Raw genomic sequence first — 25615 nt, 5'->3', positions numbered from 1 at the left:
CCTATGCTTTTGAGATTTTATCCATAAGTCTTTTGCCAGACCAGTATCCTGAAACATTTCCCTTATGTTTTCTTCCAATACTTTCATAGCTTTGGGTCTTACATTCAAGTCTTTAATTCATCCTGAGTTTATTTTTATATGAGAGATAGGGGTGTAAGAGAGAGGGGGTGATTTTGGTGAGAGATAGGGGTCTAGTTTCATCTCCATACAGATATTGAGTTTTTCCAGCACCATTTATTGAAGAGACTATTGTTTTCTCAATGTATGTTCTTGGCTCCTTTGATGAAAATCAGTTGACTATAAATATGTGGATTTGTTTCTAGGTTCTCTATTCTGCTCCATTTGTCTATGTGTCTGTTTTTATGCCAGTACCATGCTGTTTTGTTTACTCTAGCTTTGTAGTGTATTTTGAAATCAAGTAGTGGGATGCCACCAGGTTTGCTCTTTTTGCTCAGGATTGTTTTGTCTACTCTGGGTCTTTTTTTGGTTCCATATAAATTTTAGTTACATACAAATTTGAGTATAAGTTTTTCTATTTTTGTGGAAAATGTTGGTATTTTAGTAGGGATAGCATTGAATCTGTACAACTCTTTGAGTAGTATAATCATTTTGACAATATTAATTCCTCCAATCCATAAACATGGGAGGTCTTTTCACTTTTTTTAAAAGTGTTTTATAGTTTTTATTGTAGAGACCTTTCATCTCTTTGGTTAAATTTCTTCCTACGTATTTAATTTTTTTGCAGCTATTGTAAACGGAATTGGTTTCTTGATTTCTTTTGCAGCTGGTGTTACCTGAGAATCTACTAAATTTTGTATGTTGATTTCATATTTGGCAACTTCTTTTCTGGTAATTTTTAAATTAAATTTTGGATATTATATATAAAAACTACAGAGAATCCAGATAATATCATTTTTCTCTAGAGAGTTTTTACCCTTTCTATGGCAGATTAAGGGCTAATCAGCTGAAACCAGTCAGAGACTGAGCTGAGGTAAACCTGGATTGTGGTTGGGTTTTGATAAGGTCCCCTTTAACTCTGGCTAGCATACACTCTCAGGTCATAGTTATTCAGGGCATTCAACTGAGAACCTTATGTATTCACTGGAGCTCCTTACTTGAATGCTTTTAAACTCGAATTTAAATCTTCTTAGAAGAGAAACAGTTTTTCTGATTAGCTTCTTGTCCTGTTGTCTCTCTGGTGTCAGATTTTGAAAAATGTCTTTTTAAAAAAGCCACCTGTGTGTCAAGCTTGGTGTTCTGTTTCACCATTCTCACTGGCATTTTGACCTTTAAATTTCCATTTTGTATTACTAGCCCTGAAAGATCACCATCTATTGTTGGTTTTTCCCCTCTCCCAGAGTGGTTGTTTACCCATGCAAAGCCTGTATTGTCAGATTTTTAACCTGCATTTTGAATTGGCAATGTCCCAGAGGAAAATGCAGCTACAGAAGCTCAGTTCAACTTGTTCAGTCTCTTCTCCTCTGGATCTTGGCCCCTCTAAATCCTTATTTTTTCCCAGCAGCAATGCTTTCTGCTTTTTTATTGGATTCGTTTCCTCAGTTGGAATGTTTGTCTAATACAAGCTCCTTTATCTTTTCTGGAAGTTGATCTTCTTGAAACAGTTTTGTTTGTTTGTTTGTTTGTTTGTTTTTTGTTGTTGTTTTTAAGTCTACATAAAGAAATACTTGTTAATGTCTACTGGGTTGTATGATATTTTATTTGTTCCTCACAATAAAGTTTCAGAGTATGTATAGTCTTTTCCATTTTTAATGTACGAAATTACTCATTTACAGTTTCTAAGAAGTAGATTATAACATCTTCTTGCTTTAAGAAGAAAATCTTTGTGCTTTTACTACTATATCATATTTTCTGATGCTGATGAAAGTGTGGAAAAGCTAAAACGCCTTCAGCAACTTCAAGTCAGAGAAATTTGTGACTCTAAAAAATGTGGACTTGTCCCATGGGATAATTCTTTTGCTTTGTTTTTTGTTTTGTTTTTGTTTTTGTTTTGAGATGGAGTCTCGTTCTGTCGCCCAGGCTGGAGTGCAGTGGTGCAATCTCGGCTCACTGCAAGCTCCACCTCCTGGGTTCATGTCATTCTCCTGCCTCAGCCTCCCCGGTAGCTGGGACTCCAGGTGCCCGCCACCACGCCCGGCGAATTTTTTTGTATTTTTAGTAGTGACGGGGTTTCAGCGTGTTAGCCAGGATGGTATCGATCTTCTGACCTCATGATCTGCTCGCCTTGGCATCCCAGAGTGCTGGGATTACAGGCGTAAGCCACTGCGCCCAGCCGCCCCATGAGATAATTCTGTGGTGCCTCTCTTTGTACTGTCTGCACAGGTAAATATGCTGGAGTTATAATGGTCAAACCAGCCTTGGAAAAAAAAGTTGTAGAAAATAAATTTTCATAATGATATTATAGCCAACATGGATTGAGAATTATGTGCCAAATTCTTTTTTTGTTTGTTTGTTTTTTGAGACGGGGTCTTGCTCTGTCACCAAGGCTGGAGTGCAGTGGTACAGTCTTGGCTCACTGCAACCTCTGCCTCCCGGGTTCAAGCAATTCTCCTGCCTCATCCTCCTAAGGAGCTGGGATTACAGACATGCACCACCATGCCCAGCTAATTTTTGTCTTTTCTGTGGAAACGAGGTTTCACCATGTTGGCCAGGCTGGTCTCGAACTGCTGACCTCAAGTGATCTGTCCTCCTTAGCCTCCCAAAGTGCTGGGATTACAGGTGTAAGCCACTGCGCCCAGCCTTATGTGCCAAATTCTTAAATGTGTATTGACATGTTTAAAGCTCTCAGTTACCCTGTGGCCTATACTCCCTTTTTATTGCCATCTTACTTACGTTGAAACCAAAACTCAAAGAAAATGGTAACTTAGCCAAGGCCTCATAAGATAGTAAGTAATCAATGGTTGGTCCCAGCTACTCGGGAGTTTGAGGCAGGAGAATGGCGTGAACACGGGAGCGGAGCTTGCAGTGAGCTGAGATCATGCCACTGCACCCCAGCCTGGGCAACAGATTGAGACTGTCTCAAAAAAAAAAAAAAAAAAGGTTTAAGTAATTAATGGCTTAGCTCCAAAGCCGAACATTATGCACTAAATATTTTGCCTCATGGGAAGATTACTTGAACCCAGGAGTTTGAGTCCAGCCTGGGCAGCATAGCAAGTCCTATCTCTTAAAAAAAAAAAAACAAAAAACAAAAAACAGAAAGTGCTGGGCTCAGTGTCTCATGCCTGTAATACCGGCACTTTTTGTATTATTTGTATTTTGTAGTAAAAATACAAAAATTAGCCAGGTGTGGTGGCAGGCGTCTGTGGTTCCAGCTACTTGGGAGGCTGAGACAGGAGAATCGCTTGAACCCAGGAGGTGGAGGTTGTGACCCGCTAAGATCACGCTATTGCACTCCAGCCTGGGCAACAAGAGCCAAAATTTGTCACAAAACAAAACAAAGAAACAAAAACCAGATTAAAAAATAAAAATAAAAATTGGCTGGGCACTGTGGCTTACGCCTGTAATCCCAGTTCTTTGGGAGGCCGAGGTGGGCGAATCACTTGAGGTCGGGAATTAGAGACCAGTCTGGCCAACATGACAAAACCCCATCTCTACTAGAAATACAAAAATTAGCTGGGCATGGTGGCGGGCGCCTGTCATCCCAGTTACTTGGGAGGCTGAGCAGGAGATTTGATTGAACCAGGGAGGCAGAGTTTGCAGTGAGTAGAGATCACGCCACTGTGCTCCAGCCTGGGCGACAGAGAGACAGAGACTCCGTCTCAAAAAGTAAAAATAAAAATAAAAATAAAAATTATATTCGGCCTCAAAAGTGAGAAGCCATTTTCCTTCTCTTGCTTGAGAAACTAAAATACCCCAATTTAGAGAGGAGAACTATGAAGACAAATTTTTATTGGAATCTTGCAGTAACTAAATCCGAAAAAACTTTATATCGGGAAATGCATGTTAAGAAGTTACTAATTAACATTTTATCCTCTTCTTTGCTTCACATTATTAATTTCAAAGTATTTATTTCAAAAATAAAGATTTCAAAAATACAATGAACTCTGTACATCTGCTGTAAAATATTGTTGGACACTATATGTAAAGATTTTTATATCAATTTGTAAGAAATTAATATATATTGTAGAATACAACTCTAAAGTGATAGAAAAATGGCCTATTTATTGCTGATGTATTTCCATTTTCTATGATCGTTACTATTATGAACAGCTTACAATGAATTCATTATCTTGTGAGAGAAAATAATTCTGTTCCAAAGACCTCCTCTGAGGTACAACAAATGAGAATGATAGAAAAAGACCTACTGTATTAGAGACAGTTATAACTGCCCCTTTTCATTTTCATTAAAAATGAAGCTCTGCAGCAGATGGGCTTCAAAGATATTTTAAAGATTTAAGTGCTAATGCATGGGAGAATTCCAATGCAAACAGTTCCTTTAAAGTACTTTAGTGCATGCTGGGCTGTGGGAAGGACCTGGAGAGGCCTCTTAATCTTGCTTAGATCTTTTCATTAATAGAATGTTATAAAATTACCTTCAGCATGATGAGAAAGGCAGTCTTACTGGGAGAAGCTTGGCTTCTTCTAGAATTATCTCCCCCTCAACTAAAGTTTAGTAAACCATTCTAAATAAAGAAACAACTCCAGCTGCAATGGATGAGTTTCAGTTTGGGATTATTTTATTAAATATTGAATATTTTATTTTTTGAAAGCATATGGCATACAAATGTTGAGAATTTCCTAAAAAAGCTAACTTTTCAGTAGCATAGAATTTCATATTTTAAGTACAGAAGTGATCAGTTAAAGTTAAGTATTTAAAATGGAAATATGTTGTTTGAATTTCAGATGAGATTGGACGGGTTCAGGGTGGTATGGTCGTAGATGTGTTGTTGGAATTTCAGAGTGCAGTTGAATCACCACAATTTTCAGTCTACATAAATATCTATAGCAAAGTCAATACAAGCTCGCCTCATCATAGTCATATTAAGAATCACAGTGATTCCAATTATGATGTCATTAAAGTTAGTAATTGCATTAAAGTATTACATGTGACACAAGCTTATGGGCAGTCTACATGCTACATAAAGAAAAGGTCTACAGGAAGGAGCATTTAGGTCACAAATTAACTGATTCAGAAAAACTAAAGAAACTGCCAGAGAAAAAAGGAAAAATTCTATCATCCCTAGAATTGTCTATTCGTTCTATGATAAAATTCCACTTCACTTTCACCAGTAGAATTCAACCTTACCTCTTTAGTTATGTAAAACATTGCCAAATAATTTTATATATTAATTTGTTCCTAAGATGACATTTTATATATAATAATTAGATTTTTAGATAATGCTATCTTCTATTTTTCTATAATTTTTTTTACTCTTACCTACCATTAAACAGTTTTTAGGTACAGAAAAATCAAATGATAAGAAATAGCAATAAACAACATAGTGTTCATTTTACAGGGAAATAAACATTCTTCTGGTTTTCTCTTTCATTTCTAGTTCATCAAACTTTATAACAGAGAAAAGATATCCTCTTAGTTATTACCCAGGTCTCAGGAACCAATGTGGAAGCCAGAAAAATTACGTTTGCTATCTTATTAGGAAAAGCCCCTCACTCTATTCATGCATACAGGAATGACCAGAAAGGTGAAACAAATTCCATCCTGGGCTCAGCTACTAACAAGATACCTTTGTATGAGTAACGCAATTTCAATGCATCACCACTTCACATCTGCAATATGAGGATAATAATATGTATACGGCAATAGATTTGATGAGACAAAGTTAATAACATTTTGAGGTAATTTTTACATAATAAAGTCCTGTACAACTGTGAGTAATTATTACACCATTGCTACTATAAAGGTTTTGCTCGTATTGGGTCATGGGAAGCTATTTTCTTTTCCTTTCTAGTTTACAGCTACACAACTTGACTCCCCTTCACTTTATTTTATAGGGTAGGGAGTCCAGCTGTGAAAGCCTACACTAAATTAGATGACTAGAAAAACAAAGATCTGAATGCAGTTCTCATTCCATTGTTGCCATCCACCCAAGTTATCCCCACCGTCACCCTATGTTTATCACAAGACTTTGACTTGGTGAAGTATACCATAAATCAAATTGAGGGTTTACAAGACTTTTTATTTCTTGGATTTAAACATAGATTGAATGCTTGAATAAATATTGGACCATTTTAATAAAATACTAGCTTAACTGAAGTACCATTAAATAGTAGAGAACCAATAAATAAACCAGCATTCCAATCCAGACGTATTATTAAGGGAGGAAGCAATCAGATGTGTAAAGAAGGCCTACATTATAGGAGGACAATTCTTACAAGCCAGATGTTATAATTTTTGTTTGTCCTATGTATAGCACAATATGTTCTAAGGTATTTTGTAATCCTTAATTAGAAAAGCTTCATTTAACCCAAGTATTTTTGTTTCTTCTAATTCTGAATGATGTATACAATTTCGAATGCTCTTGCATTGATCTCTAACGGCCTCAAATGAGTAACATCCATTTGATTTTGATGATTTCTTTGGATATCAGCAGTGTCCCTAAAGTAAAACGGCAACACACTTTGGTCTTACGTTTTCATGGGCTGATATTTTGTCTGATGTAAATTGGAATCTTGGAATTCTTTCAACATTTTGATCATCTTCTAGGTATGTTGCCATTCCTAATACTTTATGAGGGAAGCTTGATATCAACTAACTTCAGATATTTGCTTCAGTGTAGTTTTACCTTGTTTTGGGATCTTATTAGACAGTTGGGACTGATAAGTGAGTAAATAAAACAGTGCACAGAGCCTCAAAAGCATCACCAAATCTTTACCGAGGGTTTCTTCTGAGGATTTCCAAAGTAGGAAGCATTCTGGCTTCTGCTCTGCTGGTGGTTATCACCTGAAAGAACAAATGATTAAGTCGGAGCTCTAGACAGTGTGAATTAAAGAGCAGTGTAAAGAAAACTGGCATTGGAATCTATAAACCTAGTTTAGAATCTTCACTACACCTGTTACTGGCTAGCTAATATTGGTAAATTATGTAACCTCTCTAAACATAAATTTCCACAAAACAAATAAAAGCTAGCATTATTAATGAACGACTCTGAGTACAATTAACACTTTTTGCCTTAATCATACATATGTTTGTTATGTACCCTGTGACAGAGGAAATCATCCATTCACTCTGTTTCCCTACCAGTGAAATGCTATGAGTTCACCTGAAAGAGTTATAAGCCTGCACTAAGGAAAGTACTACAGAAATCCAATTATTGTGTGGAAAATGGCAAGGGAGAGTGATGTTAAGGTTCAATTATTATTTAACAGTAAGCAAGAGATTTCAGAGAAACAGAGGATGGCTTTATTGTCTTTTCCAGTTATGGAAATTAGTAAGAATCAAGAGAAACTTCTGCTAAATATACAAAAGTATACAGACAAAACAAAATACTACAGACTGGGTGGCTTAAACAACAGAAAATTATTTTCTCACAGTTCTGAAGGCTGGGCAGTCTAAGGTCAAGGTGTCAGTGGGTTTGATTTCTTCCAAAGCCTCTCTCTGTGGCTCAGAGATGGCTTCTCATTGCATTCTCATATAATTGCCCTTTGGTCTATCTGTCTGTTATCTGCACTCTACTCTCCTCTTCTTACAAAGACACCAGTAATATTGACTCAGGACTCACTCATAAGACATCAGTCTACCTTACATAATTATTTAAGGGCCCTATGTCCAAATACAGTCACATTCTGGGATATTGGAGTTTAGGACTTCAACTAAGGAAATTGAGAGGACACACCTGATGCTATAAGAAACTGATTTTCACAAAATCATAAGGCCAGTGTTACAGTGACCAAACTTCTAACAAACCAAAGACACAGTGGGAGTGACTCTCTATGTATGTGGGTTGGGGGAAGTTTGCAAGAGAAGGCAGATGGTTTAATCAGAGATCAGAGTAGGTTGTACATGGTGGCTCACGCCTGTAATCCCAGCACTTTGAGAGGCTGAGACGAGTGGATCACTTGAGGTCAGGAGTTCAAGACCAGTCTGGCCAACATGGCAGAACTCTGTCTCTACTAAAAATACAAAAATTAGCCTGGTGTGGTGGCACCCACCTAATAATCCCAGCTACTCAGGAGGCCGAGGCAGGAGAATCACTTGAACCTGAGAGGCAGAGGTTGTAGTGAGCTGAGATTGCGCCATTGCACTCCAGCCTGGGCAACAGAGCAAGACTCCAACTCAAAAAAAAAAAAAAAAAAAGAAGAGTTGAGAGTAAGCACATTTTGTAGGACTTTTACTTTCTTAGATTAATTCAGCTATATATTAATGAGTTCATATTTATATTTGCCCATCATGAGATGTTATTTTGTTTATCCTTTTTACTCCAAGATAACAGACATAAATACAATAAATACAATACCTGACATGTCTCTCCCAGGGGCGGGGGGAAGGACACAGAAGATGGAAAGTGGTCCAGAAAACATCTGTCAGACCAATTCAAATTTTTGCAATATGAAAACATGGATTTTTAGTAAATGTTAAAAATGAGAACAGTAAATACACCTTAGTTGTTTGACACACATGATTGTGAGAAGAACATAAGAAAATCATGCAATTTAGGCTGGACAATATAGCAAGGTGTCATCTCTACAATAAGTTTAAAAAGCTGGATGTGGAGGTGCATGCCTGTAGTCCCAGCTACTTGACAGGCTGAGGCAGTAGACTCACTTGAGCCCAGGAATTCAAGGTTACAGTAAGCTATGATCATGCCACTGCACTCCAGCCTGGACAACAGAGCAAGATCCTGTCTCTAGAAAACGTAAATTAAAAAAAAAAAAAAAAATGCTATTGGTTATACCTTGTGGGAGTATGAGATCACAGATTTAAAAATAAAAAACAGAAAGTCTCCAAAACTTATTTCCTTTAAATTGACCAGCTTTGATTTGGTCAAATACTTTTTTTTTTTCTGTATTCATAGGTGATTGCATTATTTTTAGTCATGGATGTATGATTTTATACAAAAGAATGATCATGTCACTGCTATAGTGCTACACATGTTGGTGTTATGCTCTTCTATAAAGGGTGAGAAAGTAAGGTCAGCAAATTATTCTGCTGGAGGAATTGATTTTTACTATGTTTAACACTATGTGTATAATTACTATGTGTCTAATGTGTCTGTGATTATGGATATATTTAAAGTCTTTGAAATCTAATTCAAAATAAACACTAAAAGCATTGAGAAAGAACTTTCATTGTAAAAAAGTATGAGAAGGAATGCATATAAAGGGAATATGAGTTTTACGTATTCTTACACCAAAATAAAATTTTAGAATATTATTAGATATTTGTTCATGGTATTATATCATTAGAGGTATAAAAGCTCTTTAATTGGCTAGCTAAATAAAATATTCTTGCTTAATATTATATGTGAGTTATTTGTATTAAAAAATTTTTCCATATATCATTTTAATCAAAGATCAGAATAAACTCAGTTCAGTTTAGCTATTTGTAAAATGTAAGACAAGACACTTAGACTATATAGATAATGATTCAGAATTATAAGTCTTATAAACTATTCTTCTGCATATTTAAAGATGAATCTTTGCAAATGTTTTAGAAGATATTGTGAGAAATTTACTTTTCATAAATTTAAGGTTAATACTTTATCATAAATCTATCTCAAAATGCATCGTGATTTATCTGAGTGGAACTTTATGACTGTGGCCATGTGTTACGGGTAGAATTGTGTCCCCACCCAATTCATATGTTGAAGTCTTAGCCTTCAGTACCTCGGGATATGACCTTCTTTGGAAACAGAATCACTGCAGATGTAATTAGTTAAGATGAGGTCATAGTGGAGTCGAGTAGGTCCCTAATCCAATATGACTGGTGTCATTTTCAAGGGAATACATTTGGACATTGGTATGTATCCAAAGAGGATGTCATGTGAACATGAAGACAGCCATGTACAAGCTCAGGAAAAAGGCCTGAAACAGATCCTTCCCTCATAGGCCTCAGAAGAAGCCAACCCTGCCAACACTTTGATTTTAGACTTCTAGTCTCTAGAACAGTGAGACAATAAGTTGGTGTGTAAAAGCACTGTTTGTGGTGCTTTTTTTTAATTTTTACAGCAGGCTAGAAATCTAATACATCAGGTCTCCAGTCTTGTAATTTTGTTACTGCCTTAAAGAACATAAAACAGTGAAGATATTCACCAATGATATAGTCTTTGCCAAGATTCTGTAGCACTGTGAGGAGGTCTTGCCAATATATCACAATATATGAGTATTTTCTAATGAATATTCAGTTTTGAAGAATAGTTTCTAATTAATATGCCATCTCTAATGAGAAAACAAATTAAACTAATAATATTGAAGATGTAAAAAGTTCAGCCAGGAAAGATTCAATTATGAGTTATTAAAAAATACACTTAAAGAGATGTATGCTAATAGAAATGCTTCAGTTTCTTCTTTAAAGTTTATTTTTGTAAAGAGTCTTGAAAAGTTAAACTTCAGAGTCAAGCAGAGTTGCTTAGAAAGGTGTCTTGATGTTTATTAGTGCTGTGGTGTTAGGTAACCACTTAATGTCTTAAGTCTAAGGTTAAAAAATGGGAATAAAAGTGCTTAACTTGAAGGACGATTCTGTGAAATAAATCAGATGATTAAAGTAAGCATCAGCCTTTTTTAATTGAAACACTTTAAAAAAATTGAAGCATAACTTTATATAAAATACAAATCTTAGTTTCACAGCTTGAAAAATATTTACATATGAATATACATTTAGTGCCCAATAAAAGTATATAACTTTTTCATTAATTCATTTCTAAGATCTCTTTTTGTCTCTTTCCTCTCAATAGCCTTTATTTTGCTTTTATAGTAATAGATTGTTTGGTCATTCTTCAGTTTAATACAAATGAATTCAACAGGAAATACATACAATATATAGTCTGTTCCTGGGCTCCTTTGTTCAACATAATGTCTATGAGATTCATTTATATCAGTGTACATAAGTAATTTTTAGTATTGTGTAGTATTCCATTATAGAAACATGTCAGATCTGGTTATTCACTTGTATGTTAATTATAGCACTAAATGTAAAAAGAAAAACAATAAAATTCTAAGAAAGGAAAGAAAAATATCTTTATGATTATATAGTATGCATAGATTCTTTAAATGAAGAGAAGAAAGAAACTATTAATCATTTTAAAAATTACTTGTATTTAATTAAATTAAGACATTCTGTTTACCAACAATGCATTGTTTAAAATATGAATAAACAAGCCATAGTGTGAAATATTTCCACAATAATTATAACTAAAAAATAACTCACAATATATAAAGAACTCTTATAATTAATAAGAAGACAACAAATGACGTACGTTTAAAAAATGTCAGACTATTGAGCAGGTACTTCTCAAAAGAGGGTATTCGAATAGCCAGCAGTTACATGAAAAGAGCTGACAAAAAGAAGGAAATGTGATATAAAAACATAATGATACACCATTACATAATTACTAAAATGGACAAATTTTAAAAGGCTGTCAATATCAACTATTGTAGAGGAAGCAGAGAAACTGTAATTCACATATATTACATATATAATATTAAATTGGTTTAGAAAAACATTTGGTATTACATACTAACGTTAAATACATGCCTATTGTATGATCTAACAATCACATTTTTAGGTCTTTTTCCAAAGACTATCAGAATACACATTCACCAAAATATATGCATAAAAATGCTTGTAGAACTGTTATTCACAACCCTAGTCTGGAAACAAATCAAATATTCATTCAGAGAGAAATGATAAAAAAATTATAGCACACAGTAATTGTTAGCAATAGCCACTACTATTATGACTTTATGTTTTTCTCCAAATATATAGTGTCTCTAGATGTCCTGTTTTTGTTTCAAATGTTTACCTTTCCATGTTTATTCATTAGGCAAGCTGAATTGTAGTACACAATGAGTTGTTTAGGCAGATTACTCTGTTGGGATGGAAAAAGGACTTTGATAAATATCTCCTCATCAAAAACAATAGCTAACCTCTTTGCCCATACCTTTACTTCCTAAATCTACTTTAGTCTGTTCCTTTCACAACTGATTAACTGTACTCCTACTAGAGATTTATAACATGCTTTTGTGTACTTACAAAATCGTTTGCAATTGGAATTGCTCTAAATGTTGATCCTGTTACACAGTAGATAGATAGAAGTGAAATGAGAGCAGGAGAGAGGAAAGAGCGTTCATAGTCATTAATAGTATTCGTTCAGCTATCTCACCATATAGTTAGTTACTTATTTTAAAGAAGGGAAGCACTGAACTAGTATATACCAGATGTCTGATGAGGTATCCTATTTTTAAAATTTTATAAAATTCCTCTAGCAGTATTATATGGGATAGCCTGTGATCGCCATCTCCATTAATTTTTCAAATTCTTACTTCTTATTTCAGGTTTTTCCTCCCATGAACTCTAGATTTTACCAACATCTTAATTTCAGTTATTATTATCTTTTTTATTGTTCCTTATTGATACAGAGAAATAATTCAGACCCTTATTCTTGTTATTCTTCTTCTTCCACCCCTACCCAAAAATATCTGCTAGGTGTGTGATATAACAGGCCTTTACTGTGGGTTTTGAAGCATGGAAGGGTTTTAGATGAAACCAGTGCAATAAACTTAGAAGTGAATTTTAGACACACATAAAATTTCTTACTGGGCAATATTGTCTTCTAGTTTCAGCCTCTTGTCATTTGTTAGGTCCTTCTCTCTGTGCCTCTTCACTCTTCCTTCTCAGTTTTCTCCTATATCCAATCCTGGACTCTTGCTCTCTTCATACTTAGTAGTCTTATTATCACATTGTTAAATCTTTCCACTTTCAGTGCACGCCCTGTTAGATGTTTATCTAATGAGACATTGTAGTCAATCTTTTGCTAAGGTCTTGACATCAAAAGTTTTTTTCTTCATTTAGGTCTGACAAACAAAGGCATTCTAAAAACTTCCAAGTTCTACAATGTATGATGACTGTTCTTTCATTGCCATGATAAACTGCCAAAGCACTGACATATGATTATCTGGACAGTGAGAAAATAAATAAATAAAGAAGTTTCAAGTCTCCAGTTTAATCTATAAAGTCAATCACTGCTTCTAGCATTTTTTAAAATCTGCAGAGATAAAATAATATTGGCCAACTTAAATTGTATGTTTTGTTCTCCTATGTTGTGACAGGAAGACCACCTAACTCTGTAACCTGTAGGGTTTCAGAGAGATTCTAAATTGAAGAAGCAAGATACAAAAACTGGATAATCAGCCACTGAGTGATTCCATGATCGTTGCTTGAAAAAAAACATATGGAATTCATAGGAGTGAAGTTGAAACTTGCCTATGGGATAGCTCTGAAAAACCTGTGATAAAGGAATTTACTTGGCTGCTGCAGACACATTTGATGCCTTGTGACATCTTTTCTTACAATTTAAACTTCTGTAGTCGTATATTTCCCTTCTGCATATTTTGAAGTTAGCATTAAAAAATCATGGCATAGTGAATGGTTTTAATGCAATATTAGGGAAAGTTAAGGTTATGGTTGTTTAAGAAACACTTGAACTTAAAAAATGTGAGAAGGGAGTGGGAAATCAAGATTGCTGGAGGCCATGACTTTTTTGCTATTTAGTTTGTTCTAACAGGGTCAGCTCTTGGCAAATTCTAGAAGGAGGTATACAAGTTCCTTAACTTTTCTGATCAGATCGCCTTTATCATTTTTCATGTAATTCACCCAATTGTAGGATGTAAATATATTGCTACTATGATTATATTATAAGTGAAGAAACTAAGATCCAGAGAGGTTAAGCAAATTGCCGGAGGTCAGAAAGCTAGTTAATGGCAGTGTTGGGTTGAAAGACTGTTCAGCCAACTTTTACTACTGGAATTCATAGCACTGCTTCTTCTGGTAGTTGTTAACTGCAAAAGAAGTACTCATTCAAGAGTGTGTGTGTGTGTGTGTGTGTGTGTGTGTGTGTGTGTGTGTGTGAGATCTAGGATGAATGTGTTGGTGATCCAGAGGAAACGTATTTGTAGTCGTGACATAATACATGATAGCATTTGGGAATGTTGGCAAATGTGGGTGATACAAGAGAGGGTGTGGATTGCTTTTGTTATCCCACATCGTACACCACTCTCTTATACTTGAAATAGACTGCTTTAATACCTAACACTTTAATGACCAACAAGTGAAAATGTTTCATTTTCAAAAAGCAAAAGCACATGTGGATATTTATTATACTAAGAATAATTTGCTAAATAAGAAAACCCAGTAACAACCATGGTGGAAAATATTCATTCAATAAATATTTATTTACAGCCTACTATCTGCTAGGCAGTGTTACAGAGATACAATGGTGAAGACTGACATTTTCCCAGATTTCTCAATTTAGCAACTTTTGGAGAAATGCAAACAAAGAAGACACATTTGAGGAATGATAAATAAAAAGAGAGGTGTGGGGAAGTTTGAAAAAAAATTAAAGAATGCCTTTTCAAATCTAGTGAGGTTTATAAAAACTTCTTACAAAATGGATGAGTGGATGAAATTAAGTTTAGTAACTTAAAAAGAGCAAGACTTATAGTAGAATATGATGCAATAAAGACATTCTATTCCACTTCTTTCTTTAAGGCCAAATAAAAAATCAAGAAGAAAATTAACAAGAAAAGAAAAAATCAGCACCACCAATGAAAACAGGAACTAGTCACAACCCTAAATCTCTGTCTATAAAAAGTAACTGTCAAATACTGTAAAACACCAAACCAAGGACAGGTTCAGGGAGTAGACACGGACCTCTACAAATCTTAAGTACTTTATTCTCCTAGAATTAGAGACATACGAAGGGGGAACTAAGTCCCTTGTCTGGAACAGCAGTGTCCTCAGCAGGTCATTGGTAAGTCGCAAAATTATAAATCAGCATAGTAATGTTTTCTAGTTGCAAGGAAAATTCGGAGTGGAGGGAGTTTACTGAGAGGCATGCAGACCTCTGCTCTCCTGAAAGAGGATAAAACTAATTTCAGGGAACTCTGCAAATTTGTTGAGAAAGTGCTCTAAAACAAGAAGAAATAAATTATAGACAAAAAAATTAGTAAGAAAATCGTGGAAAAGTCAGAAAGAGAAAATTAAAATGAACATTTAAATTAAATTATTATTATTATTATTATTATTATTATTATTTTGAAACAGGGTCTCTGTTGCCAAGGCTGGAGAGCAGTGGCATGATCTGGGCTCACTGCAACTTCCGCCTCACAGGTTCAAGTGATCTTCCCACCTCAGCCTCCCAAGTAGCTGGGACTATAAGCGAAGGCCACCACACTTGGCTATAAATAAAACTTAACTAATAATTCTAAGAAATGAAAGTTTATCTAAGAAAATAAGGATTTCCAGAATTGTTCACCAAAGCAGTAAAACATGAAAACTAAACCAAGTGACATAAAAAATTTGAGAAAATATCACAGAGATGCCAGCCCCAAAGTAACAGGTTAAAAGTATTCATGAAGAAGGTTAACAAATATCCACAGACAGAAATTTCATATGCTATTCCTTGTTTTCCAGAACAGAGAAAAGAAAAGCTAACCCACATTTTTATAAAGAAAGAGTGACATTAATAAAAAAACCTGAGAAAGGTAGTTTAAAAAATAAAGAAAATAAACTACCTGTGGACAATTTCAATTATGAATACACATTCCTAAGAAGATACAGAAGAACGATCAGATGTTCCTTTCAATAGATATTGAAAAGAAATTCTTAAAATTTTTAAATATGTTATTTATCAAGACCTCTATATGAAGTTCAACTAGAAAAGAATTAGTTAACATTGTCTAGGAGCACATAAAATAATACCAACAGAAATAATTATAATCCTGGTAGGTAACATTTATTAAGTAGTTACTATTGTGACTGAGACTCCTTCAGCCAATCTTTTCTTATATTGTATACTAGTCCACAAGGTAAGTACTATTATTACCCATTTTACAGATAACAAAATCCTGGCACAGAGATGCCAGATAACTTTTCTAAGATCAATGATCTAGTAACTGGCAGAGCTGGGTGCAAACCAAAGTGGTCTGACTTTGGAACTAATATATGAAATATAAATCATCTTTTAAGTGGAGTGGTCCAAGAACACTTTATATATGACTTATAGAAAGAATGCTTCAACTCTTTCCTGAAAAACAGTACCAACCTGAAGGCTGAAGAGGGAAGACTGAATAAATGGAAAAGAATTTTTTTCTTAAATAAAAAGACTAAATATTGTACATGTACACAAATCATTTTCTATACCATTTGTTACAGAAACATTTTCAATAGCAATGACTGAGAATACCATGAGATTCCATCTGTAAGTGGACAGTATAAATAAGTGTGGTATATTCATATGAGAGAGTATGTCATTTTTTTAAGGTTGATTAATATGTGCTAATGTAAAAAGTTGGGCAAGCTCTATTAGTGAAAAAAAAAGAAAGTACAGAACACAATATTCCCATTAATCTAAAAAAAAGAGATTTCTGGTTTACACAATTATAAATACATATGAAAATTCCTGTAAGGGAGTAAAATGACCATATTGTTTAGCTCTGAGGAGTCCACCTGGGGTTTGAGTGGCATAGAGAGTGGTGAAAGATGTTTAATTTTTAAGCATATTTCTGTAATTTAAAAAACTATATTATTGTATTGTTTTTAAAATTAGTGATAGCCATCCATCTGTATCCATGGAGAATAGGTTCTAGGGTCTCCTGAGGATACCAAAATCCATAGATTGTCAAGTCTCTGTTATAAAATGGCACAGTATTTTCTCATAGCCTATGTTATGGGAAACATACATGTATCCTCTTGTATACTTAAATCATCTCTAGGTTTTTTAAAATACCTAATACAAAGTGGATGCTATGTAAATAGTAGTTTTACTGTAGTGTCTATAGAATAATGACAAAAAAAAAGTCTGTGCATCTTCAAGCCACAGGCAATTTATTTTTGACTATTTTTGATCCTTGGTTGGTTAAATCTATGCATGTGGGACTCACAGATATGGAGGGCCTATATGTAAAATATGTATTTAAGTGAACCAGCCAGATGAAAGGCCAGGGGTGAGACTCTGGTGGAGGTGCAAAAAAGAAGCAACAACAACAGCAACAACAAATGATCGGGAATGTCCCTGAACTGAAGGATACTCAAGTAAACTGTAGGAATAAGGAGGTTGAGAAAGATGCCAAAAGTAGTTTTCCAAATTGATCAGCATTTGACCCCACTGTGGCTAAAATAGTTCTGCAGCTTCAGAACCATCTCATCCTTATACTGTTCCTAAAAGAGAGGTGACAGTGTTTTCATAATGCACCACTGGTATTACAATTTTTAAATGACCTTTAAAGACAATTTTAACATAGAAAGCTCTCCTGAGGGATTCAAAAGTCAATGAAATCTATTGACTATTTTCCTATAAATGGGAAACAACTATCTGTTTTACAGAGCTTTGATTTTATACAGACTACTCAATCTAATATAGAGTTCACTCAGAGCAAAACTTCATACTTTTAGACTTGGAGTAATATATACAATGTGTTATTCAATTCGAGGAAATTCTAATTTCAAAGTGATATCAAGCACATACAATAACTGGTTGTAGTTCAATAAAATGTTGCCTGCTAGAGATTCTAGTAAATACATATGTTTATTCTCTATCTCCATTTATTAGAGCTTTCTTTAAATAAGTTCTCTCATGATAAATTTCCAAAGTAAGTCACCCAATTTGTGAAGGGTCTTCTGAATTATCAAATATTTAGTATTGTTCTATTGTTATAAATTTTATTCTATATGAGTATCAGAGGATTGTTAAGTTATGCTTGCCATATATGTTACTTTTCTGATAAATCACTTTATTAAATAATCAAATAATTAGTCCTTCATGTATTACAATTAGCCTTATGGTCATATATATTTATTATATGGAAAGGGAGACTCCTAATTTAATAAAATGAATCACTAGCTTTCAAAATTGAGTTTATGTTAACTTAATTGTTTGTTAAACTGTAGTTTAACTCTCAAATACAGAAAGAATAATTCTAAAATTTAGTGTTTTACATTTCTTTCTAAATTAGTCTAGTACAATGGTCATAATAACATCGAGGACCTCTAGTTTATTTGAGACATTGGCAATCACTGTGTAGTTGTGTAAATGTAGATGTAGACACCGGAGAAAGGTGGGAATGTGTTTTGACAGTGTAATGTAGTCTGGAATATATTTTTCTGAATAAATTCCAAAAATTGCCTAGGGGTATTTTTGTCATTTGCCTCTTTCTTCTAGAAAATGATGCTGAATAAGCAAAATAAAAATAACAATCACAATTCCTAAGATTGAGTATTCTGAGAGATTGAGGTTTTGTAAATTGCAGTTTTGCAGGACTTGAATCTGATTTGTTTAAAAAGAAATACATAGACATGCCATTTGGGTTTTTGTTTGCACAGTTCACCTTTTTTGCAAACCTCTTTTTACGCTGTCTACAGCAAAGAGATCATGTCAATCCCATCTCTAAGTTCTAAATAAGTGAATTTTGAGAAATAGTATTCTAATATTTCTCTGCTAAAATAAATTTAAAATTTCAAGCCTTTAACTTGTCTAGATTATTTTTAGTACTATTTTATTCCTAGTATGTAAATCTAAGAACAATTTAGCTTTTATAGTTTTGAAAATATGAAATATATATGTACATATATAGTTGTGTCACTTAAAGATGGAAATGCCTTCTGAGAAATGCATTTTTAGACAATTTCATTTTTGTCTGAACATCCTAGAGTGTACTTACACAAATCTAGATGGTCTTGCCTACTACACACCTCGGCTACTGTTACAGCCTACTGCTCCTAGGCTACAAACCTGTACCGCATATTACTGTACTGAATACTGTAGGCAACTGTAACACAATGGTATTTGTGTATCTAAACATAGAAAACATATAGCAAAAATACAGCATAAAAGGTAAAAGAAAAATGGTATACTTTCATAGGGCACTTACCATAAATGGAGCTTGCAGGACTGGAATTTGCTCTGGGTGAGTCAGTAAGTGAGTGGTGAATCAATCTGAAAGCCTAGGACATTATTATCCATGACTGAGGACTTTATAAACACTGTATGCTTAGGCTTCACTAAATTAATTAAATTTGTTTCTTTATTAATAAATTAACTTTAGCTATAACTTTTTCACTTTATAAACTTTTAAAGTTTTTACACTTTTTGACTCTTGTAACGACGTGTAACTTCAAAAACACATTATACAGCTGTACAAAAGTATTCTTTTTATATATTCTATAAGCTTCGTTCTATTTTTATTTTTGACTTTTTAAACATTTTGGTTAAAAACTAAGGCACAAGCATACATATTAGTGTAGGCCTACACAGGCTCAGGATCATCAATATCACTGTTTTCCACCTCTACATTTTGTTCCACTAGAAGGCCTTTAGGGGCAATAACATACATAAAGCTGTCATCCTCAAGGCCTTATTCTGGTGTACCTCTTGAAGAACTTGCCTGAGGCAGTTTTATAGTTAACTTTCTTTTTATAAAGACAGAGAGTACACTCTAAAATAACAATAAAAAGTGTAGTATAGTAAATATATAAACTATATTCATTTATGATCAAATATTACATATCAAGTATTATGTACTCTACATAATTGTACGTGCTATACTTTTATTCAACTGGCAATACGGTAGGTTTGTTTACACCAGCATCACCACAAAAATGTGGGTAATTCATTTTGTTACAATATTAAAATAGCTATGATGTCACTAAGCAATAGGAATATTTCCGTTTCATTACAACCTTATGGGAGTACCATTTTGTATGCTCTTCATTGTTGGCTGGAACATCATTATGTGACACATGAGTGGTGGAGGGTCTCACGTCCATGCTGATAGCTGCTGACTGATCAGCATGGTAGATGCTGAAGGTTAGGGTGGTTGTGGCAATTTCTTAAGACAACATTTAAGTTTGCTGCCTCAATTGACTCTTTCTTTTAGGAAAGATTTCTCTGTAGCATGAGATGCTGTTTGATAGCATGTTATCCACAGTAGAACTTCTTTCAAAATTGAGTAAATCCTCTCAAACTCTGCCACTGCTTTATCAAGTAAGTTTATGAAATATCCTAAATCTTTGTTGTCATCTCAACAAAGTTCACAGCTTCTTCATCAGGTGGAGATTTAATCTCAAGAAACCAATTTCTTCGCTCATCCATACAAGTAATTCCTTATCCCTTCAAGCAATCATGCGATTGCAGCAATTCACTCACACCATTAGGCTGCACTTCCAATTCCAGCTTTACTGGTATTTTCACCATATTCTACAGTTATTTCCTCTCCTGAAGTCTTGAACCACTTTAAGTCATCCATGATGGTTGGAATCAACTTCTAACAACCCTCTGCTAATGTTGACATTTTGCCCTCTTTCCATGAGTAATGAATGTTCTTGATAACATTTAGAATAGTGAATCCTTTCCGGAAGGATTTCAATTTACTGTTCCCAAATACATGAGAGGAATCTATAGCCTTACAAAATGTTTTTCTTAAATAATAAGACTTGAAAGTTGAAACGATTTCTTGATCCATGTGCTGCAGAATGGATGTTGTGTTAGTAGACATGAAAACAACATTAATTTTTCTGTACACCTCCATCAGAACTTTTGGGTGACCAGATGCATTGTAAATAAGCCTAATATTTTGAAATACATCTTTTGTTTTCCTGAGCAGTAGATCTCAATGGTGGACCTAACATATCCAGTAAACCATGCTGTAAACAGTTGTGTTGTCACCTAGGCTTTGGTGTTCTATTTATAGAATATAGGCAAAATAGATTTAACATCATTCTTAAGGGCCTTAGGATTTCCAAAGTGATAAATGAGCATTGACTTCAAGTTAAAGCCAATGGCTGCATTAGCCCCTAACAACAGTCAGCCTGTTCTTGAAGTTTTGAAGTCAGACAATGACTTCTCATCTCTCAAGGAGTCCTAGATGGCATCTTCTTCCAATAGAAGGTTACATTTTTTCTATACTGAAAACGTGTTGTTCAATATAACTACTTTCATCAACTAGCTAGATCTTCTGGATAATTTGCTGCAGCACTTGTTCCTTCACCTCGTGCTTTGATATTATGGATATGACTTCTTTCCTTAAACCTCATGAACCAAATTCTGCTGTCTTCAAACTTTTCTTCTGTGGTTTCCTCATTTCTCTCAGTCTTTATAGAACTGAAAAGAATTAGGCACTTGCTTTGTACTAAGCTTTGATTTAACTGAATGTTGTGGCAGGATTGATCTGTTCAGACCACTGAAACTTTCTCCATATCAGCAACAAGACTGTTTACTTTTTTATCATTTATATGTTAACTGGAGTAGCATATTTAATTTCCTCCAAGAACTTTTTCTTTGCATTTTTCACTTGGCTAACTGGCACAAAAGGCTTGCATTTTGGCCTGTCTTAGCTTTTGACCTGCCTTCCTCACTAAGTTTAATCATTTCCAACTTTTGATTTTAAATAAGAGATGTGTGACCTTTTGTCTTATTTGAACACTTAGAGGACATTGTAGGACTATTAATTGGCTGAATTTTAATATTGTTGTTTCTCAGGAAATAGGGAGGCCCCAGGAGATGAAGCGAGATGGGGGAATGGTTGTTTAGTTGAGCAGTCAGAACACACATGACATTTTTCAATTACTTTTATCATCTTATGTGGGCATGGCTCATGGTGCCTTAAAACAATTACAATACTAGCATCAAAGATCACTGATCACAGATCACTATAACAAATGAAAAGATAATGAAAAGTTTGCCATATTGAGTGACTTATCAAAATGTGACACAGAGACATGAAGTGAACACATGATGTTGAAAAATGGCATTGATAGACTTGCTATTCAGGATTGCCACAGATCTTCAATTGTAAAAAACATCCAATTGTTGTGAAGCGCAGTAAAGCAAAACACAGTAAAATGAGGAATGTCTGCATATGTAACCTTTTAAAATACTAAAAAATATTTATTCATTTACTCATTCATTCAACCGACAAATTTTACTTTGTGCCTTACAGTAGCCAGCCAGTTGCCAAATACTGGTTAGACAGAAATGATAAAATAGGCATGTGTTTCTGCCCTCTTGGAGCTAAGAATTCAGAGGGGGAGGTAAAAATTACAAAACTAAAATCTGACAAATATTTCATTACACATCATAAGTTGTATATACTGCTTTTTAAACTGCTTATATTCCACTTAGCATAACATGGAAGTATTATTTTCAAAAGTCAGATCATTCCAGTCCTCTGCTCAGAAATCTCCAGAGACTCCCCATCTGGCTCAGAATGAAGTCCCGAGCCCTTCCCCCTTGGCCTATATGCACTCAGTGTTGGTGGCTGCTCTCTGATCTTTTCTTTGATTGGCACCTCCTTCCTCACCCACTTCAGTAGCTTGGACTTCTTGCTACCTCTTACTCACTTTAAAATGGCCAAAGTCTGCCTCAGGCTTTATGTGTCCTAATCTCTTACCCTAAGGTTCTCTGTTTCCAAATGCCTTAGGTCCTAACTTGTTATTTTCAACTCTGGAAAGTTGTCACTCTCTACCCATCTTGATAACCATATGCCCAGTTCATTTTTTAAATTTACTTGATTTTTCTTCAGCTTTTAATCTGTCCTGGGACATTATATGTTCATATGTTTATTGTCAGGCTTTTCCTTCTAGAATGCTAGCTTCATGTAACTAGGGGTATTGCTTTCTTACTGCCGTACCTTCTAGTACTTAATAAGCATTCGATGAATATTTATGAGATGAATGAATGAATAAACATATGAAAAAGTAGATGAATGAACAATTTTCTAGTCACTGCATGTTTTTATTTGCAGCATTCAAATATTTAATGATATAAACACATCATATTTGTTTAACAAATTTCCTATTTTTATCTATTGAGCTAAATTAATTATTTTTTTTTCCTTTTAGAAACCATGCTGCCATGAACTCCACTGTGGTTAGATTACTTATTATTTCCTTGGGAAAAGTTAAAGGAAGTGGGATAAACTGTGTTATTGTTCAGTCAATATTAGATAATGAGGGAGTATCTATTATTGCTAAGAAATGTATATATCTGAAATAAATTGAAGTTCATTCAGGGTTTAGCTGCTAGACTCTGTTCACCAGCAAACTTCAACTGAAATTATTTTGGGACCATATTCATGCCTCTAGTCTTGGCTTCTGTCGAATTCAATTTTACTAAATTTTCTTCATCACAATTTTTAACCACAGTTTGTCTCGGAAGGAAACCTAAATATGAGTTTTAATGTGTATAATATATAGGCCTTACAAATTTTTTAAGTCTCACTTCTAAAAATCCAATAACTTTAGGAATCAGAATAGGAAACATAAATAAGAACACACATAGTGATCCATCCACAACTATTTGACTGGGAAGTAGATTAAAATCCTAAATTATTGCTGAAGTTTCCTAAGTTAAAAAAGACTTGAATATAAGCTCCGAAACCAATCAAAGTTTCTCATGTCAGCTGTACTACTGCCTACGGAGCTAATCTATGCAAGTAGTATTTATCATTTAAACAGTCCTGGTTCAAAGACCATTGATGATGTTATATTGTCAAAAGAAAGAACTTGTAACTGACAGTTTATTCAGCATGAGAAGGAAAGAATGAAGTAGACTATTTGCATTTAGCTTACAATTTAAAGTAAAGAAAAAGTAAAGAGAACTATTTCCAAATTTGACATCATCTCTCTCCCCTCCTTTTTTTCTGAAGTACTGTTTTAGTTTTTAAAGAAATTCTAAATTGACATTTAAATGGTGGCAGGGCAATTCTCCGTCTCTGCCTTGCGAAACGGTCTCTGGAAATGTACAATTATGCTGTCATCTTTAGCACTCCACATTGGACAGAGTTTAATTATTAATGTGTTTCCCTCAGAGAATGACTCGATCATGTCACAACTCTAGACAAATACAGCTAATGCAAAATCATAAAATATTCACTTGAATACTGCTGAACTGACAGGAAATTAATTCTATGAACACTTTTGATATTACCAGAAAATTAGTTTCAAACGCATAAGACTGAAATAAATGTGTTCATAATTTGCTCAAGGGTAACGCTCATCTTGCAATCAGTCGGTGTCTTTTTATAAATGTTACAAGTATTCAGCATGGCTTTATGATAAAGAGGACAGCTAATGTAATGTATTATTTGTAGACAGTGTTTTACTTGTAAACAGCAGGGAGTGAAGAATTGCTCTCTCAGAAATATTTAAACTCCAGTAATATTCTGCTATTAATCATTTTGTAGAACTGAAGAAGTACCATCAAAAAAAAAATTTTTTTTTTCTTTCAAGACTGAGAAGCTTAAGGAATGGTAATGGGATTTCAAACTTTTCATTACAGATTACTGTCCCAATTCTTACGAAATATTTGAAAATGATTTAAAATGATTAGTATCTTAAGGCTACTTGGTGTCCATCATTGGACAAATCAGTGATTTTATAATTTTTGAGAGTTAAAAGTATTCCTCAAAGACATTCACTTCCTCTTTTGTGTTTTCCTAGACATTTGCATGAATTTTAACATAATATTATGCTGTAATTATTTCTTTTTTTTTTTTTTTTTTTTGAGACGGAGTCTCGCTCTGTCGCCCATACTGGAGTGCAGTGACGCAATCTCGGCTCACTGCAAGCTCCGCCTCCTTCCAGGTTCACGCCATTCTCCTGCCTCAGCCTCCCAAGTAGCTGGGACTATAGGCGCCCACCAGCACGCCCAGCTGATTTTTGTATTTTTAGTAGAGACGAGGTTTCACCATGTTGGCCAGGATGGTCTCGATTTCTTGACCTCGTGATCCGCCCGCCTCGGCCTCACAAAGTGCTGGGATTACAGGCGTGAGCCACTGTGCCTGGCCGCATTCATATTTTTACACTTACTCAACTAAAAACTCCTTGAAGGTTAACACTTTTTTAATTGATCACTATTCCTAGAGGCTAGTCAAGTGTGTAATTCAGAGGCTACATGCATGAGTTGTTTGGTGTATAAATTAATAAATAAAAAATAGATAAATGAGATGAATTCTCATTGAAAACATTATTAGGGAAGTAAAATAAGTCAATGTATAGTAAATTCACTTTACAATTTAAAGTGTCTTGTAAAAGACAATTTTAATATGTATTTCTAAAAGTGGCTTCTCTCACATATTACTGATTCCTGCTTTTATAGAAACTGCTCCTGATACACAAAGGTAAGCTTTTAATGGACAAAATTTGCTATCTTACTATAGCTAATCAATCAAAGCTAAGCTAATCAGATGTTTTTGAAACATCGGAACGTGAAATTGCTGGAGGTAAATCATATTTGACGGTATTCTAGAGAAAAAAAAAAAAAAAAAAAACAAAGAACCACCACCACGTGAGTCAGGTCATATTTCCTTACCTTCATGAGTTCTAGCTTCTGTTTCCTTCTAATAAACATCCGTTTTAAAAAGCTTAAATTGGCCCGGGGAGGTGGCTCATGCCTATAATCCCACACTTTGGGAGATTGAGATGGGAGGT

This window comes from Papio anubis, chromosome 1, assembly GCF_008728515.1.
Source record: "Papio anubis isolate 15944 chromosome 1, Panubis1.0, whole genome shotgun sequence".
Lineage (NCBI taxonomy): Eukaryota > Metazoa > Chordata > Mammalia > Primates > Cercopithecidae > Papio > Papio anubis.
This window is presented reverse-complemented; position numbering follows the sequence as displayed.